A 21,794-nucleotide genomic window follows, 5' to 3' on the forward strand; every position below is an offset into this window, starting at 1 on the left:
ATACCCTCACATCTCACCAGAAAATGTTAACCAAACAGGAGCAAAACTGCTTTTTCCTACTTAAGGATCTTCTCTCTAGTCTTCAGATGAATGGACTCTCAAAAGTTTTATGAGATTTATTTTCCACACATTTGCATTTTATTTGAAGGAATCTAAGGAAATACTCTCTGCTCTTCTCAACAATGTTATCAATATACTATAGATAATCACAAATATTATAAGTAATGCTGAAGATATGCTGGCTTTAAAATAGGCATTTTTTTTTTTTTAGTTTGGATTTCTATTAGTACCATGAAACACTCTGACTAAAAAGCAAATTGGGAAGACAGGGTTTATTCAGCTTATATTTTCACATTGCTGTTTATCACCAAAAAGTAAGGACAGGAACTGAAGCAAGTCAGGAACATGGAAGCTGGAGCCGATGTTGAGTTCGTGAAGGAATACTGTTTACTGGCTTGCTTCCTATGGCTTACACAGCCTGCTTTCTTATGGAGCTCAGGATCACCAACCCAGAGCTGGCACCATCCACAACAGGCTAATTAAGAATATGCCTTAACAGGAGGAATTTTCCCAAATTAAGTTTTTCTCCTTTCAAATAACTCTAGTTTGTGTGTCAAGATAACAGAAGACTAGACAGAACAGGTGTGTGTATGTGTGTGTGTGTGTGTGTGTGTGTGTGTGTGTGTGTACATTAGGGAAATGGTGAAGGTACACTTATTATGATCCTCAGGACTCAATTTATTATTAGTATTCTCTGATTATCTAATTACAAGAAATGGTTTTACAAGAAATGGTTTCACTCAACTTAAAAATTTGCATCAAGTAATATTAGTAGATTTCCCTTATTATAGTAAGTGATCTGTATCCAGAAGGGAAGCTATACAGCCTTTATTTTATGAAATCTATCAACATGAAACACTATTCTCCGAGATACCATATATTATTTATACAACCAATAAGAAATGTAAATGATCTATTAGAAGAGTCAGTTATTGCCAAATGTGACTGCACAAGTATGCAATCCCAGCCTTCAGAAAGCAAAAGCAGAAATACTGCTAAAAGTTTCAGACAAGAGTGATCTATAGAGAGAGTTCTAAACTATGCAGGGAAATATTATAAGACTCTGCCACCAAAGGCAATAAATAAATAAATAAATAAATAAATAAATAAATAAATAAAACATGACCCAACAGGATTAAACATCTTGTTTGATTAATGATGTCAAATTATTATACCATATCCCTTAGTGTGCATATTGCATGGAGGTTAAGAAATCTTCACTTAGATCAGTAGTCAGGATTTCAAAATTAATTTATGTCATCTATGGAAGAAATCCATCCTGTTTGTTACCCAGAAGCAAGAATGAATGTCAAGCATTAGTTGGGCTACCCTGAGCCTACCAAGTGAATTTAGTGTATTGCAGATGGCAAAGCTGGGGAGGTGCAGCTGTGGAAGCCCTTTGGACACTGGAAGGTCATGAATAGGTACCATACATAATACATTGAGCTATTTATACTGCTGTATTTTGGCTTTACATTTATTTAACTGGAATTGTGCATTAGTTCTTCCATCATCGAATGTAAAGTATATAACCTACTTTTTTTTCTTAATTTTAAGGGATTCACAGTTGAAAGACTTCAGAATTTTTAAAACATGGTTTGATGGAGTTTTTGTTTGCTTTTGTGTTCATTTTATGTGTATGAGTGTTTTGTCTGCATTCATGTATCAGGTCCATTGAGGCCAGAAGATGCATCATATACTCTGGGGTTGTAGCTAGAAAAGATTGTGAACTGCTTTGTAGGTCTTGGAAATAGAAAGCAGGTCCTTTGGAAGTATAGCCAGTGCTCTTACCTACAGAACCAACTCTCTGGGAATGTTGATTACTTTAAACAGTCTGAACATTCAATTATTTTTCTTTTATTTTGTGACTTTACAGTTAGGTTATATGTTATAATGTGCTATTTACATAATTGTCTCAGCATTAAACAAAAATAAATATTATTGTTTAATAGTTTAATAATGATATATTTGTGTACGTGTTAATTTGGCAAGTGGGCAATTTGGATTCTTTATATTATTTTCTTTTATTTTGTGACTTTACAGTTAGGTTATATGTTATAATGGGGCCTTACTGTTTGATGAGGAATACTGGTAATAATGTTTATTTGTGGAAAAAAATCTATTTTTTCAGTAGTGGAGTTATGGGTATGTTGTGTATAATCTAGTAAATAATTATACACCCCTACTAATGTATACACCCCTAATTAAAATCAGTAAGTAATAAAATGAAAAGTGGAAATATTTAGGGAAGATGAAAAGACACAATCAAAGTAGGAGACATGTAAGACAAAGTTGATATATATATATATATATATATATATATATATATATATATGTATATATATATTTATTTATTTATTTGAAATTCGCTCCCTCTCTCCATCTCTGTCCCACCTCTCTCTTGTCTCTCCCAGTCTCTCTCTCTCTCTCTCTCTCTCTCTCTCTCTCTCTCTCTCTCTCTCTCTCCCCTCTGTGTGTGTGTGTGTGTTTGTGTGTGTGTCATCCAGCTGTGTTTATGTGTGTGATATTTCCAAAGCAAATAATTTAAATAATAGTGACATTGAATTAACAGGTATGATAAAAGAATGAAGCTGCAATGGGCAGAAAGAGAAGTCAATATATGATACAGTCCCAACTTCAGACAAGTATTTAAATTATTCTGGAGCTATGTTTTCGATACTGATGATCTCAGATTTACCCAAAATAACCAGAAACTGTACTTCAACAAGCAGTCACTCACAATGAGGAGTTATGCTACAGAATGGTCATGGGCTTTCAAATTCAAGTCTCTGCAGCAATTAAGACATTCAGGAGTTGTAAGCTGAAGATTGATTACATACCCAATGTCTGAGTCAAAAATAGAAATCTATCAAGAGAGGAAACTGATAGAAACATCTTTGTGCCATTTTCCTATGCTGCTTCAATTCGCTTCAGGAATATATGTTATATGAAGCATTCCTCTAGGATTTTCATAGAAATCACTGTCTCCAAGTTTGCTGGAATGAACCCCAACTCCTAAGGACTACATATAGTCTTGGTTGGGTTGATCCTCAGATGTTTACTCATTTTGCCTTCTGATAGCAAAGTAGAAACTGTCTACTGGCATGATACAGATCATGATTTATAAACATCTTATACTTTTGTTACTATGCTTCTTAAGACCGGTTTGCTATTTATTATCAGAAGGAATAATGGCCGTAGCAATAGATACTCTAGAAGATTACTTTGCGAACACATACATTTTGATCTGCATGAATACATACCAGAAGCTACGCTCGTTAATGTATACCAGCATAACACAAACTAGAGTTACCTGAAAAGAAATTTCTTCAATCAGAATGGCCCAGGGGCATGTGGGGGGAGCATTTTCTTAACTGATTATTGCTATGGGAGTACTCAGCCTATTGCAGGACATTATTTCACCAGGCAAATGATCAGGGTTTGTATAAGAAAGCCAGCAGGGAAAGCCACAGGGAGCAAGCTACTAAGCAGCATTCTTCATCCTTGGTCTCTGATTCAGTTCCTGCCTCCAGGTTTCTTGCCTTCAGTTTCTGTTGCTGCTTTCCTCAGTGATGGACTATGACTTATAGGTCAAATAAATCTATTCCTTCCCAAAGGTTGTTTTGGTGTTTATCACAGCAACAAAGGGAAAACTGAGACAGTGCCTATGTGTATGTCTGGGAAACACTGCCAGTTATCTCCAGGAAAATGGGCATTCTTTCCCTTTTTTTCACCATCTTTGAAGAAGAGCACTTTTCCAAGGATCTGGGAACATCATGACACTATGCATAGTTCATAATTCTGTAGCAACCTGGGCAAGTTTTATGGCAGAAATGTCCCTCACTTGGAAGTAAAAATCACCAAATGCAAAAGTTCCAGATGTGAAGTGACATAGATATTTTAAAGTTGATGTCTGGGATAATTTCCTTAATAAAAAGAGCTTAGTCTCAAGACCCATATCTTCCTCCTGTATGTAAGGACCTAGTATAATTTAAGTTCTTTTAAAATGAAGACATAGACTGTTTTGTACAAGATGGCCAATATTTTAGTCTACTAACCATTTCCTATTTATTCTAGTCGAATTCCTATGATATTATATGTGATAAGAATGAATATTCCCTGAAAATTATATGTGGACAGTGATTTAATCTGTCCTACTGAACATGTACTACATAATTTTAATCTATTATTCAGATTAAAAACTTATTCCAGTCCTCCTGTCTTTAAAATGTTGGGTCTCCAGTGCAACTGAGGATCTGCTTTCACTATTTACCTACCACCCTTTCTTCTGAAACTCCAGTCTGCTACATGATGTCATGCCAAGGCTTTTGACCATGATATCTATTCCTGGATAATCTTCCAAACCCTTCATTCTGAAGCTCTCATACAACCAAGCCCAGTAACATGTTTTAGACAGTTATACCTTATGAATTTTGGCTGCCAGCATGAGATACTGCCTTGATACCCACTACTACCAGGTCGTAGCTCTACCTGCTTACCATGAGCAAACACTTCGTAGATTCAAGTTCACTGATGTTGGTTGATAATAATTGATTATTCAGCCCCAGATGACAAGAAACCACAATTTTTAAACTTAAAATTTAAGTATATCATAAAATGCCCTTGATTTAGTTTTTCCTTCTTTCTGACACTTCAATATAATGCTTCCACCATCTGATTAGCCCTCAGCATCCATATGTCACACTCACAGAAGAGTTTATTAATCTTTGATCACTAATAGCTTTTTCTGAAGTCCTAAACATAGGAATAGCCTTCCATAAAATATTTTTGTACTTATTCTTTAGTACCAATTTATTTTCTGATTTGTTTTTTTGTTCCTATGATAAAGGGAATGGCTTAGAGCAATTTAGGGAAGAGATGAGTTTCTTTGAATTATATGTCCCAATCACAGTCAATCATTAAGGGAAGAGAAGGCAGGGACTCAAGCAAAACACAGACATGGAGGAAGGAACTGGCACAGTGGTCATGGAGGAATGATGCTATCTGGCTTGCTCTCAATTGCTGCTTCTTATGTAACTCAGGACTGCCTGATCATGGGTGGCACTATCCACTTTGGAATGGCTCTTCCCATATTAACCATTAATCAAGGAAATGTCCCATGCATTTGCCTACAGGCTAATACATCTGATAGAAATATTTTCCCAGTTGGAGCTACTTCTTACAAATGACTCTAGCTTATGTCACTTCAACAAAAAATATAAATAAACTAACCAGTGTAGTATAAAACTAACCAGCGTAATATACAACACAATAGTATTGAACTTAGGCTTTCCCAGCTATGTGCATTGGAAGTTTAAGATTCAAGAAAGGAACACTTTCCTGTGAAATAGCCTCAAATAGAATCAGAAAGCTGTTAATTATTCCCATAATAGTCATTCCACTATTGTATCCATAGGCACATCTTTTCTGATATGTCAGTATTATTGCACGCAGGGTACACTGCTGGGTAAGACCATTGACTTTTATCTTCAAGCTGCCTACATAGTTCCTTCTGGTACTATGATAGCTACCCAGCAGAGAGGAAGCTCTGAACTCATTTATAGTTTGATTTCTTTATATCCTGAAAACAAAACATGTGGTGTCTTCAGTAATAAGTTATTATTAACTAGTTCTTATTGTCAACTGTCTTAGTTTCTTTCCTTACTGTGATAAAATATTCAAACAAAAGAAACGTAGGGGAGAAAAAGATTTGTTTTATTTTACATTTCAAGTGATAATACATCAATGCTAGGAAAGTCAAAGGAACATGAAGTGACTGGTGATATCACATCTGTAATCATGAGCAAGAGAATAATATATGTACATTGCTCTGTTCCTTTTCTCTATATTATAGACCATATACAGTGTCTATATATTCACACATCAATTAATGCAACATGGATGTTTAATCCTAAACATAGTGATAAGAGAGTCTATCATGCTGACAACTAAAAAACAGGGATGTGTAAATCCTTAACAAAGTGATTGGAGAGTCTATCAAGCTGACAACTAACAGCAACTGTGGCATTAAACCATAGTATTTTGGAGGCAGGTGGAAACCTTTCATCTTTAAAATGGAAAATAAAGTTCTTCTTTTTTCTCGAATGTAGAATTTTTTACTAGTGCATAGTCACCTTCCCAGAGCATATACTCATAGAGAAAACTCTCTTTCTCTTTTGTAGTAGCTAACAATTACCTTTCACTCCAGAGCTAAGGATGAGAATGTGTCTCACTCTCCTCTACATGGTGATCAATTTCTCAACATATATAAAATTTCCATGGATCCACAATTCCAGGAATTGAATTATCTTTTTCTATACAGCCATTAAAATTTTTGACATTTTGCATTGTAAGATTGGAGCATAAAAAATAAAATTAACACTTTGAACTTTCCATATTCATGCTTTCAAATCATTGGCTAAAAGTATTGTATCATTCACTCAATGTCTTTGTAAACTTTTTATCAAATAGTTATCTACTAACAATAGTTTTCTTTTTTGAAAATTATATCATATCATAAATGTTATTTTTTATTTTGCTATTTTGTTATTTTTTACTTTTTTCTTTATATCTATTTTAAATTTCAGTAATAAACCTACATAAGGTTATATTGAAAGCAATATTTTTATGGTATTGGTATACAGTTTGTCATTTTCTTATTGACACAAATTTAGCTTTCCAGATTTTTTTCTATGTCAAATGTTACTGTGATGGATATTATATAATGTTTTTTTTGTGTTTTTACCTCTTTTGTTCATCAGCTTAATTTTTTACATTTGTTCACATATGCTTATATATATTGGCTTAGAAATAGTTCTAATACTGTGAGGAACAACCATGACCAAGGCAATTCTTATAAAAGAATACATTTAATTAAAGATTTATGTACAGTAAAAGAGGCTTAGTCCATTATCACCAAGACAGAGAACATGGCCACAGGGAAAAAAAAGCCTGGTGCTTTAGAACTGAGACATTTACATCCTGATCCTTAGGTCTAGAGAAAGCAACTGGACCTGGTGTATGCTGTTTGAAACTTCAAAGCACTCACCTCTTCCAAAAGCTCCACTTCCCCCAACCAGCCTCCATTTTTCCTTCTCAAATAGTGCCACTATTGATGGCCTGACTGAGCATATAAGAGCCTATTGCTGCCCCTTTGATTCAAACCAACACATACACAAATATGATGCTAACTTATTGCCATTATACTGGTGTGAAATATATTTTCACAGCTTTTAGATGGCACTTTCACTCATTTTATGAGATTCATTTCATGTTTTATTTATTTTATTTATTTATTATTTATTTCAGTTTTAGGAGTTAAATTTCAAATATTTTATGTTTTGGTTAGGGATTGAATCTTAAGCAGTTTATATGCTTAGGTAGAAAGTCTGCTCTCTTACAGCTTGAAACAAAATAGAAAATATATAAGGTATATAAAGCAGACAAAATAATAATTTTGTCTGAAAACTTGGCTTTCAGATAAAACTATACATCTATTTATAGATAAATTTTAGGTAAGGTACATTATATAAATCGTGTGACATATTAAAATGTATTTAAAAGTACATATCTGTGTTTCATGTATTGAAACATAAAGGGATAACCTGCCTATATTAAACTGGCCTTTAAAAATAGTCTTTGGAATTTGTAGGCCAAAAGTACAATATCTATGCATTCACATGTTTGTTTGCATTTCCATGATTTATAATAAACTTAATAACATTAGATGAAAGAATTTTCAGTGATAGGATCAGATTTTTATACACTGCTATATTTTCAATTTTCTATAATAATGATGATGATAGCTTATGCTTTCCAACAATGATCCTTTTGTTTTATGACTCTATGAATAATGCGTGCTACTGTTTAAAAAGCCAACATTACCATAAATACTTCTAAGAAAAAATAATCTGTAATTTCACCGCATTAGCAAAACAGTCATTAACACTATATTGGTAACTACTCTCTTAAGTACCTATCTGTGTACACAATATTAACTAAACAGAAAAGTGCTATCTTTAATTTCCAGTAAGTACATAAAAAACAGTCTGTTAATTTATTGGGCATTTCACAGGTAAGATAGAATAAGCTAAGAGAATTTCATCTTTTACATGTCATTATTTTTAAAAGTCTTACTTAGTTAAGCTTATTATTGCATTTCTCTATGATCTGCTAAATAAAGTTAGATTTAAAGATCCTTACCTGAGAAAATTTATATTTTCCATTGTAGTAAAATTGAATATATTGATATAACATTTGTATTAATTCTTAAGAACATTATACAATGCATTTTTATTTTGTTCAAACCTACTCCTTCCCAAATTTCTCCAGACACAACTTTTACTTCTCCCACTCTCATTCCCACCCACTTTGTATCTGATTTTTAAAATGTAAATCACTGAGTCTGTATTTGATTTGTGCTTCTTATATATGCATTGGTGTGGGATTATCTACTGGAGTATGGTTGACTTACCCAGTGCCATTCCCTTAAAGACAACTGACTCTCTCTTGCTAAGTAAACAACAAGTATCAATAGCTCCTCAATCAATAATGAATACTCAGGAGGCCCTCACCACGGAATACTAGAAGGTTACCTGGTTTGGTCTTGCAAAGGTAACCACAACTGCTGAGTGTTTATGATGGTAGTGGTCCAGAAAACACTCTTTCACTCTGCTCCTCCAGATCTCAGACACTTTCATTGTTTCTATGTCCTCTTCCATGATAGTTCCTGAGGATTTTATGATACAAGTATCCCATTTGTTGGTGAACACATCACAAACATTCTCTGCACTTTTAACAAGTTGTGAATTTCCACATAAAATAGCACCTACTACACAAGAAAAAAACTTCCCTTATGATGTGTGAAAGGTGCACTAATTTATGGATAGAGAAACAGATTTGAGGGCAGTCTGGTATTATGTTCATTTACCATAATATTTGCAGTAGATTCACTTCTTGGGATATCTTTTCATTATTCCCATGTTTTCTTGACAATATTTGCAGTAGCAGGTATTATTTTACTCCTGTAGATATGGCCTGAAATTCAACCAGAGAGTGGTTACTATCCACATGATATTGATGTCACTATTATAGCCCTGAGAAATATCTTGTCTTGTTGAACAGTTCACGGGGTTCAGAGCTGTAGAAGATTGTTCATGAAATTTCCCCTACAATAGTCTATATGACAATCACTGGTAATAGGAAAGCTATATAACAAGGAGGAAGCTTCCTGGTCAGTAACATGAGTTCACCATGTCCTGGGAACAGTGTGTGACGTCTTCATCAGTAAAGTATTGCCATTTAAGAATTGAATATCTAAATTCACATTTTCAAATGATGGTGTTTATAAATAGTCATTATTGTTTCATGAAATATATTAATATTAGTCTTTTTTTTGGTCTGAGTATGGAGGTAAAACCAGTATTTTGAGCATAGTAGGCATGCACTCTACCATTGAGTTCCTTGGTCAGATATATTTGTATTTTATTTATATTTAGCTTTAATAGAGTATATTCTAATTAACCTTCTCATATATAATAAATTGATAATTATAATAATCTTTATTAGATTTATTATTAAATTGATAACTAGAATTATCAATTTAATATTATGCCAATTTTATTGTATGTAAAGTTCTCCATAGAAAGAAAAATGTTGGATAAATGTATATAAATATGTACAATAATTTCTTACAAGTTATCACCTCATATATTTATGAAGACTAGGAAAACAAAGATTTGACATTGACCAAGTTGAGACTCAGATATGAATGCCTGGGAGTACCATAATTTCTCACAGTATAAGCTTTAATACAAAATTTAGCAAGTTAGACACGACAATGGAATTGACAATTCAGTTTGAGTATGAAGAAAAAAAAAAACTAAGGTCCCAGATTAGGCCAGAGAGGTAAGAGAATTTTCCATTTGTGGACATGCTTTTAACATTTTCAGAAATTCAATATATTGCATTGGAGTATATTGTAATTAGTCAATCCATAAATTTTATGGACAATTAATTTTATTCAGTCTACTGATTCAAATGCTCATATTTTCCAGAAAAATGTAAAAGAATGCTTCACCAAATATCTGATAACTCTGTCTTCAGTCAAGTTAACACATAAAAGTGTGTTTGTGTGTGTGTATGTTATTAAAATTTTAATAAATGTGCTACACATATATGTATCTGTCTAAAATGTCCATATAAAACTTTTCTCTATGCTAGCCAAATCCAGCTTAATATTTGTAACAAAATATTTTGTAAACTGGGAGAGTTTTATGTATAAATGTATAAAATCTGTTGCTAATCATACAAATAAATGAACAAATAAAAATATACAGTTAGAATATCAAAATAATCATACTGATGAGATGTAAATGTAGCTCATATTTAAAATAGTAATTTGAGTAACATTTTATACATGAACATAATAATCATAAAATTTATTTAGAATAAAAATACATGTGTCTTCTCAAGAATATTATGAGCAAGTATTTAAGGAAACACTTAAGTTTTTGTACATTAAAAGTATGCTACATGTAAGTAACAAAATTTGATAGGCTTTCCATCATCATAGAGTAAAATATAAGACATTAGAGTTTATAAATCTCAGAAACATTCCAGTACAAATTGAGATTTGTAAAATAATTTAAATAAAGTCAGGTCAGTAAAAGGAAGGTTTTTATTTAGTAACTTATACTGTATCAAAGCTAAGTAAAAAGAATTATAATGCCAATTGATATTTATGAAAATAAATTTGTGACAGTTAAAAACAACAAAGAAAATATAGAAATATTAAAGGGAAATATAAGTTTGAACATGTTTATCAAATAAAATAGCACATAATTGTAATATACATTAAGAAATATATTTATAATCTCTGATTATTTGTACTCTCATTAATCTTACTAAAACAACTTAATGATATCCTTGTGAAAAATAATCTTAACTGGAATACACAAGGAGAAAATTCTACAACTCATTTAATTCAAAATATGTTTTTGAATTCAGTTCAGATTACTGATTTTATCCCAGAGATTTCTAGTAGTCTATTTCTTATGTAAGTATACAACATTTTTCTAACTTTAGTGGTTTGTTGTATTTCAATTTTATTTTGGATATTATCAGAAAATATCACTTAAATATTTTAAACTTATTAGCAAGATTTCTATTGTTGCTAACTGATCACTTGTTAACAATATTTTGGATATTTATTAATATTTTATGTTTCATATATTGAACGTTATGTGTGCATTTGTTGTTGGTTTTATGTGGGTCCTAATATTGCCTTGTTACTGTCAAACATTTTATATTAAAATTTATATTAAAATCAGTCTCCTTCCAGAAGTTCTTATATGGGGACTTTTTTTCTAATCTGTTATACATTTTCAATAACTTTAACCAATTTGAAATGTAAAGCAAGATCAGTGTGTTAACTGTGTATACATGAATCACTGTTAGGTCCTAGTGGTAGGAAACAGTTCCAACATCCCTAAAAGCTGTCCAATCCCATCTCAGGTCTCATACAACCACTGATCTGTTATATAGCAACATTTTTGTGCTTTTTTTTCTGCTTTCCTTTGTAGTTCCAAAATGTCCTATAAATAGAATAAGACTACCTTAGTGCCTCTCTCTTTAGTCCAAGCAAAATCCAAGTTCTTGGTGACCTGTAACATACCTGTTTTGCTCATGCAATGGTTGATCTACTTAGTAAAATTAATGGACTGAACATAGATACGATGCCAGTAATGATATGTATAAATGGTTTTATAAGTACAATCAAAGTGAAAGCATTCCCTAAAGACATAAATCTATCATACTATATATAATACATATTAATATTATATATGGAAAACAACTGACTTTACATTTTAATTTAGGACCCTTAAAGTATTTTTAAAATGGTTTCATACCAGGACCTATTTTTCCTTCCTATCTAGACTATTGTGTCTTGAGAGATATTATTTAAATACAATGCATCTAAGTGTCTATTTGTGCATGCCCTGCCTCTCTCACAACACTTCTGTGGGTTTGAAAATTCTTGTCCCATGGGAAGTGACACTATTAGGAGGTGTGGCCTTATCAGAGGAGGTGTAGCCTTGTTAGAGGAAGTGTGTCACTGTGGAGATGGGGCTTTGAGGACTCATATATATGCTCACATCTGGCCAGTGTCATTCAGAGACTCCTCTTGGCTACCTAAGGAACAGTCTCCTTCTAGCAGCCTTGAGATCAAACTGTAGAAGTCCTGGCTAATCCAAAACTATGTCTGTCTACTTGATGTCATCCTTCCCACCACTATGATAATGGACTAAAACTCTGATATTGTAAACCAGATCCAATTAAATGTTTGACTTCATAAAAGTTTTCTTTCCCATAGTGTCTCTTCATAGTAATAAAGCCCTAGCTAAGACAACTACATTACATTTTTTCCATGTATGAATTATTGTATGCCTTCTAACCCAGTGTGTTGTTTTTTTTTTACCTTAACCGAACATTGAAATCATTTGGAGATCCAATTAAAGAATGATGGCTATGTTCTTGGACAAAAAATTAATTTATCTGAGATATGACCTAGAAATCAAATGTTGAATATTATTTGAGATTGTTTACATTTTCAATCAGAAATTGTGAATCTTCAGTTAAGATAGAACATTGGTACTGTTTACCTGGAAGCAAACCAGAATCAGGAAGTAGACTCTTGTTAATGCTTCAATTCAGTCTCAGTCTAATTAAACAGAATATCCAAGGGTAACATATAGAAAGAGATACAATCTACTGTTATTTACTTATTGTTGTTGTTGTTATTGTGTGCTAAGACACCTAATATTATGTTATGATAAACATTTTATGACATTAAGTCATTTTTAATATATGAAATTATAAATTTCTGAACTCGACTGAAAACCTTTTGAATCAGGATTTCCAGTGTGTAACCCAACAGTTTCTGTTCAAGCAAGCCCTGTATGTGACCTGAATTTTGGAATAAAGAGTTGGAACTACTGAGTGTCCACTGTACTAAATCTTGCCTCAAACATAAGGATACTTGAATGCTTTAACAATGGTCATTTGATTCTCTCTTTCTCAAATAGGCTGATATAATTATTCTACAGTACAATCTTTCCAGTTGACATCTTATTAGTTGCACAGGTAGATATTGTTGCTAAGATTGAAAATGGCTTCATTTAGAGCTTGAGTTTCTTGATAAAATGGATAAGCATATAACCGGTATCATGTATTCTTAATTTGGCATAGATTTGTACAATTACTGAATGTAAAAGAAAACTTATACTCTATGATCAACAATCTACAAATGGGACCTCATGAAGTTAAAAAGCATTTGTAAGGCAAAGGACACTGTCAATAGTACAAAATGGAAACAAACGGTTGGGAAAAGATCTTTACCAATCCTACATGTGATAGAGGGCTAATATCCAATATATACAAAGATATCTCCAGAGATTCAAATAATCCTATTAAAAGTGGGATACAGAACTAAACAAAGATTTTTTAACTGAGGAATATCAAATTGCTAAGAAGCACCTAAAGAAATGTTCAACATCCTTAGTCATCAGAGAAATGCAAATCAATACAATCCTGAGATTCCACTTCAAACCAGTCAGAATAACTAAGATAAAAAACTCATGTGACAGTAGATGCTGGCCAGGATGTGTAGAAAGAGGAACGCTCCTCCATTGTTGGTCGGATTACAAGCTTGTACAACCACTCTGCAAATCAGTCTGGCAGTTTCTCAGAAAATTGGACATAGAAATACCTGAGGACATAGCTATACCACTCCTGGGCATATACCCAAAAGATGCTCCAACATACAACAAGGATATATAATCTCCTATGTTCATAGCAGTCTTATTATTAATAGCCAGAAGCTGGAAAGAATCTAAATGTCTTTCAACAGAGGAATGAATACAGAAAATGTGGCACATTTATTCAGTGGAATACTACCTAGCTATTAAAAATAATGACTTCATAAATTTCTTAGGCAAATCGATGGAACTCTAAAACATCATCCTGTGTAAGGTAATCCAATCACAAAAGAACACACATGGAATTCACTCATTGATAAGTGGATATCAACCCAAAAACTCAGAATACCCAAGATAGAATTGACAGAACACATTAAGCTCAAGGAGAAGGATGACCAAAGTGAGGATGCTTTGGTCCTTCTTAGAAGGGGGAACAAAATACTCACAGGAGAAAATATGGAGACAAGTGGATCACAGACAGAAGGAAAGGCCATCAAGAGACTGTTCCACCTGGGGGTCCATCCCATATACAGACACCAAACCCAGACACTATTGTGGAAGCCAAGAAGTGCATGGTGACAGGAGCTTGATATAGCTTTCTCCTGAGAGGCTCTGTCAGAGCCTGACAAATACAGAGGCGAATGCTCATAGCCAACCATTGAACTGAGCATGGAGTCCCCAATTAAAGAGTTAGTGAAAGGACTGAAGGAGCTTAAGGGGTTTGTAACCCCATACGAAGAACAACAACATCAACCAACCAGACACGCCCAGAGTTTCCAGGGACTAAATCAACAACCAAGGAGTATACACGAAGGGACTCGTGGCCCCAGCAACATATGTAGTAGAGGATGGCCTTGTTGGGTGTCAATGGGACGAGAGTCCCTTGGTCTTGGGAAGGCTGGATGCCTCTGGGTAAGGGAATGCCTGGGCAGGGAGGCAGAAGTAAGTGAGTGAGTGTACACCCTCATAGAAGCAGGGGGAGGGAGAATGGTATAGGGGTTTTCTAGGGGCAAACCAGGAAAGGGGATATCATTTCAAATGTAAATAAAGAAAATATCCAATAATTTTTTTTAAAAAGTGCTTGTTATTCTTCAAGAAGACCAGAGTTAGATTCCCAATGCTGACTTTGATTGGTCAGCCTACAACTGATTGTAACTCTAGTTCTGGGGAATTCAACATGCTCTTCTAGTCTCCTCAGGCACCCAGATATACAAATTACACACAAAGGCACAAACAAATTCATACACACATGAATAAAATGAAAATAAGTCTTTTAAAGATGATATATAGCACACACATTTTTTCTACAAACCCACAATTTTCATGTCAGGTAGGAAAAAACGTCATGTGTAGGACATGATCTACAAAAAGCTTCATAATTTTATGAGTTTTCACTAAAAAAATCCATGTGAACAAAGCATGGGGCTAGATACTTTTTATAGACACTTAAAAATACTCTATATTTTACTCTCCAGAAAGAATATATTCCCTCCACACTTCTCAGCCAGGACATGTTTAGAGAATTGTCTATGAAGAGTGCCTTCAATTTCTTCCTCGAAAATTGATTTAAAACAAAACAAAGATAAAGCAAAAACAAACAAGCAACACAAAATAAGACAATTATGAGACATAGAAAGTTTCTGTTACAACCTCTGTCCACCCCTCTCCCACTCTCACCAAATATCCCATCCCCACCTCCACCCCCAGAAAAGGAACTCTAGACAGAAATCCATTTAAGAGAACTCTTAAAAATTATGATAGGTATGTTGAAATGTAACGCTTCACAGCGAATGGTTTCTGGCAACTGGCAACAAGAGAAGGGTGGGAGGGGATGGGACAAGGATTCTGTTTACATTAAGGAGCTAGAAAGACATTAAGAGTTTGACCATGCTCCAGTAAGTATAAGGGAAACATAATTTGTACTTGGTATATTTTTTCTTCATTTTTCATTTTTGGGGGGTGGGGAGGGTCACAATGGTAGGGGATGGACATGGGAGGGCTGAGAATGTGTGTGATCAGGGTGCATGATGTGAAATAACTAAAAATTCAATAAATAAAAATATTGTTGGTGGAAAAAGACACTAATTCTAAGAATAAAGGGGGTGGGGTACAAAAGAAAACAGGATTAAGGAATCAACCAAGCTGAGAAGAATATTTGAATTTTTCTTTAAAAGTCTATGTTAACTGTATAGTCATCAATAATCACTAAAGATTTATTTTAATATTTATTTAATATTTACTGTGCTTTAAAGAAAACAATAGGAGTATGACTTCAATAAAGCTCATCTTGAGTTATATCTATTGTGCCACTCCTCATAAATAATTAGCTAGAAGGGGAAATGCATTCAGATTCTCAAATGCTTCCTAGGTTTAAAAATGTATCTTACTTATTATTACTGGAAACCATTCAGAACCAAATAGATCAGTTAGAAAGCTGAGAAATTTAAAAAGCATTTACTCCAAGATAAGATCAGTCATAATGAATGTTAATTATTAAAACAACTGCATTACTTTTTATGAATTTTTTCAGCAATATGCTTAAAAATTAAAATAATTTAAAGCAAAAGAAAAAAACAAATATTTTGTTATAGTAAAGAAGCAGAAAAACACAATAATAAACTATGCTTAGAAGTTACTGACTGTAATCTAATAATAATTTGGTTAATGCTAAAAGTAAAAGAAAAAAAAACAGTATTTTTCTTGTCAATGTAGTAATTTTAATTATTTTAGTTCTATATATGTTTTTGCTATATTTTATATCAGAAAAATTAAAATAATCTGCTTTCAAAATAATTTCATAAATTATAATATTGGAACACAAGGTATCTTCAAATAAGTACAGTGAAATTAAACATCCAGAATGATTTTCCATATAATATTTTAATTTTATGAAATAAATAATCAAATTTCTTTTCAAATAATCAAATTTCAATCAGCAGTCTATCAGAATGCTAAATTAGAGGTTTTGTTTTACTGCTTTGCTTTAATTTTTGAAATTAATTTCCATTTAATATTGGCTTGCTATATATCTCAAAAGATCTTGGATGACATTCATGGTCATTGAACAAAATGGATTCTGAGAGAAGAAAATGAATATACTTAGCATCCAAGCATAAACCCCTTAGTAAATATAGAAACACAGAGAGACATCATCATATAACAAATTAGAGAAGTTAACAGCTGAATTGGACTTTTATGATGATGGGATTTGTTATACATTTTACAACTGGGAACTAGCACATTCAATACTAGAATGGATATTTTATATTGAGAGTTGAAATGATTGAAGTGAGCTTTAGTATATTAATGTACTTGGTAAGAAAAGGTAAAACACAGGCAGATGTATAATTCAATCATTCAACATAATTAAAAATTTTACTTTGGTATTCAGGTAGAACTATTTCAACTTTCTGAGTAACAGCCAGATTGATTTCCAGAATGGTTGTACCAGTTTGCAATCCCACCAGCAATGGAGGAATATTCCTCTTTCTCCACATCCTTGCCAGCATCTGCTGTCACGTGAGTTTATGACCTTAGACATTCTGACTGCTGTAAGGTAGAATCTCAGGGTCATTTTAATTTGCATTTCCCTGATGTTGAAGGATGATGTATATTTATTTAATTCCTTCTTAGCCATTCAAGATACTTCTGTTGAGAATTCTGTTTATCTCTGTACCCCATTTTCAATTGTTCTTTTTTAGAGTCTATCTTCTTGAGTTCTTTATATATTTTGAATATTAGCCCTCTATCAGATGTAGGCTTCAACCTGAAGACCCAGCTATACCACTCCTGGGGTTATACCTAAAAGATATTCCACCATACCACAAAGACTATGTTCATAGCTTCTTTGTATGTAATAGCCAGAAACTAGACATAACCTACGTGTCCGTCCACTGAAGAATAAATTTAAAAAAATGTGGTTCATTTACACAATGAAATACTATCCAGCTATTAAAAATGAGGACATGAATGAATGAGGTAACTCATGACACATGAATGACAGCAGCTGAACATAACTGTCCTCTGAGAGGCTGTACCAGCAGCTGACTGAGACAGATGAAGATACTTAAAGTCAACCATTGGACTGAGATTAGGGGAAGGATTGAAGAAACTAAAGGGGATGGCGACTCCATAAGAAGAACAAAAGTGTTGACTAACCTGAGTCCCTGGGAGCTCCCAGAGACTGAGCCACCTGCCAAAGAGCAAACACAGGCTGGACCAAAGCCTTCTTGCACATATGCAGCAGAGGGCTGTCTTTTCTTACCTCAGTTCCAGAAGATGAGCCTAACCTTGTAGAGACTTGATGCTCCAGGGAAGGAGGATTCCCGAGGTGGGCACCCTCTCAGAAGTGAATGGGGGGCAGATGGAGTGAAATCTCTGGGAATAAGGACTAGGATGGGGCAATATTTAGGATGTAAATAAATAAAAATAATTAATTTTTTAATTTGGATGTTGAAGTGCTAGACATTACCCAATACTTCTAAAGAGATATAAGGTCAATTTTTCAGTAAAAGTCACATACTTAAGACTAAAAATTTCAAGATGAAGAAGCTGTACATTTTTCTACAAGGGTTGAAATCATTTGAGATGCTAACAGAGGTATTTATGCTATAGTGTCTGAACTTCAGGAAGAAGAAAATAACTGACAAAACCCCCCACATTGACTATAGCAATTAAAGGAAAAAAAATGATAACATTCATAAAAGAAAACATTCTGTCTTTGGTAGAGGTGTGTCAATGTTTCTTCATAATTACTCACATTTATTTTTAACCTTAAGAGTATGTTGCAAATATGAGAAAAATTTCTGTCTTTCTATTACTTGCTCTTGCATTTTACTCTTATTTCATCAACACTCACTTTATTCTTGACTGTGCAATAATAATGATCACTTATAAAATTTATGTATATGGGAAAGAGAAGTGAGCTGTAAATTTCACATACACATAATTGTTCATATCTGAACCCTTGGGATATGTGTATATTTTAAGTTACAATATGAAAGAAAAATAAGGTTGACATAAAATTAATGTTACTAACCAGTAGTGTCTGTAGCCTCAGATTATTAAGGTAGATAGATGAAGTACATTCATGAGACTCAATAAATTCAGAACTGAAAGCAAAAAGAAAATATAGAGAAAATAAAAAGATTTTTCAAAGAGGAAAGGCTATGTGGCTCTATGACATAGATTTAAAAATTGTGTGCCTAAAACTATAGAGTCCTCATTTTTTTTCAAGTGTATAGAATTTTAAAACCAACTTGTTATTTTATAAAACTAAATAAATGGAAATTTTATAGATAGTACAGAACTTCTTTGAGAGTCAGGATAAATGTGCAAACCTAGGTTCTTGTTAGTACACATTTACTGTCCTGTCAGATATGCTAATTTTGAAATATTTTATGCAAACTAGTATATTGAGTACTTCTCAACCACCATCACATTTCAGAATTCTACTGCATGTGTTAGCTATATCAAATAAGATATTATTTGTTACAGTCTGTTGTACTACAAGAACAGTGTCTGTGTTAAGAACTATGATTGGTTGTTAACTTGACTACATCTGGTAAAAAAAAAATCCCAAAATGAAGGACATATCTGTGAGATATTTGCTTGTTTGTTTTATTTGAAACACATTAAGTCCACTTCTAATTTGGAACTTTTATGTAGTAAGACATGCCACTAATGTGCATGCTATGTTCAGATATTCAGCCACTTATGTTTCATAGATCTCTGTACATTATAACACAAGCTGTGCTTTAGTCAGTTGGGTATTTTGTTATTTTTCCTTTAGGATTAGAAAAGTAAGTGATATTTAAATATATACTAACATAAAAGTCTTCTTAATATTATTCAGAAATCACTGGAATTTTGGTAGAGCACCAATGAATATATTTATGCACATAGAAAGGTAGTGAATAAAGAACATGTTTTATTTTCATAAAATTCAGATTGATATTTGTCAATCCCTTCTATATAAATTATGCTGTGTATTAATATTGTTTCCATTAATAAAATTGGTTGTTAGAGCAATATTAAATGTACACTTAAAATAAAAATAACCAGATAATATAGGCAGTTTCTATCAACCTTGTTTCCATGCTAGTTTCTTTTAATTGATATGTTAATATGAATGATTTGTGACACTTGATCAATTTAAATTGATATATTTTGGCTGCCCAAAGACTTTAGCTTTTCTCCGTGTTCACTCTTTTACTATATAACTCAAAATTTCACAAATGCGTAGTATCTTAAAAATATTTGTTTTGGAGCATAGTTTCACTAATCGGAATGTATCTAGTATTGTACCAACTTATCATATACGCCTACCTCTAAACTTGCAATCAATGATCTTTTCAACATTTCTATCTTTTTACCCCTTTTTAAATGTAATATAGTTGGATATCTCGTCAGGTTTTCATCAGCTGGATATAAGGAGATTGATCTAGGAAGGGAAAGCTTCAATTGAAAAATGCTTCCATTAGTTGGTCCCGTAGACAATTCTGTAGGACATTTTCATGATTAATTATTGATATGGGATGGCATACCTCACAGTGGACGATGCCAGTCCTGGCATGATTTTACCAAATAGCATTACAAAAAAATAAATAAAAATAAAAACAGGTTTAGCTAGGCATTAGAAACAAGCCAATAAGCATTATTGATCCATGATTTTTCTTTCAAGCCCTGAATCTGGTTCTCTTCATATTCTGCTTTAATTCTTGTCTTGTATTCTGTAATGATTGACTGATTGGGATGAGTAAGCGAAATAAATCTTTCCCTGTTCAACTTATGTTTGTTTGTGATCTTTACCATAGCAAAATAAAGCAAAGTAAGACAATATTTTGCTTATTATCAGTAAGGAATAACAAATTATATAATTTTTAAGTATTTATGAATGTAGTAAATTTAGTTGATTTTAATTTTGAAAATCAAAAGCATTTTCTTAATAGGATTTGAATGATGTACTGATCTATGGTTAGATCAGTATATCTTTAAGAATCATTTTATTCTTTTATTCCTTTAGCAGAATAATAGTAGTAGGTTTTTCCCTGAAACTATGACAGACATATCTAGTCTCAGGTTTTCGGGCAATTTAGCAAAGTCAGGTATAGGTTTCATCTTATAGAATGAGCATGTTCTACAAGAAAAAGAATGGTTGCTTTCTGTGGTGCTTTAGTTAGGAATCTCATATATGGATTCATGTATTTGAAAGCCTAGTCCACAGTGAGTGACATTATTGGAGATGTGAGCTTGTTGGAATAGGTGTGATCTTATTGGTAAGTTGCTGAATGATGGATTTGAGGTTTCAGAAGCACAATCAAGGTATAATGTCTCAGTATTTTTCCTGCTGCCTGTGGATCTATGTAGAGCTGTCAAATCTTTCTCCAGCATCTGATTGCCTCCATGATGCCATGGTTCCTGCTACCACAATAATGGACTAAAATTCTGAATTGTAAGACAACTGCAATCAAATGGTGTTTTTTATAAGAGTTCCTGTGGTCATGGAGTCTCTTCATAGCAATAGAAACCCTAAGACAGTCACTGTCATAACTTTTGTTCCATTACAGCACTAGTATGTCTTACAGGCAGTTTCCTGTTATAGGCAGCAGGGTATATATCTATATGATAATGATGATTAATATCTTTTTATATGATATAATTTCATATATATATATATATGTGTGTGTGTGTGTGTGTGTGTGTATGTGTGTGTGTGTGAGTGTGAGTGTGAGTGTGTGTGTGTCTTTATATCTAGATAGATAAATACCCGTAATTAAATGACTTGTAAACTACTTTTCAACACTATGAATGAATGATATTCTGTAGGAGTGAAACTTCTATTTGAGTTCCTGAATGTAAGACACAAGTAAGTGGTGTCCTCAAAATTAAAGACTTAACATTAATTTCTAGAAAGTATATCCACTTTTAATTCAGTTATTTATTTTCTTGATGTTCAGTTTTTTACTTTTTTATGTT

The sequence above is a fragment of the Grammomys surdaster genome, unplaced genomic scaffold (genome assembly GCF_004785775.1).
Source record: "Grammomys surdaster isolate TR1022 unplaced genomic scaffold, NIH_TR_1.0 125982, whole genome shotgun sequence".
NCBI classification, from domain to species: domain Eukaryota; kingdom Metazoa; phylum Chordata; class Mammalia; order Rodentia; family Muridae; genus Grammomys; species Grammomys surdaster.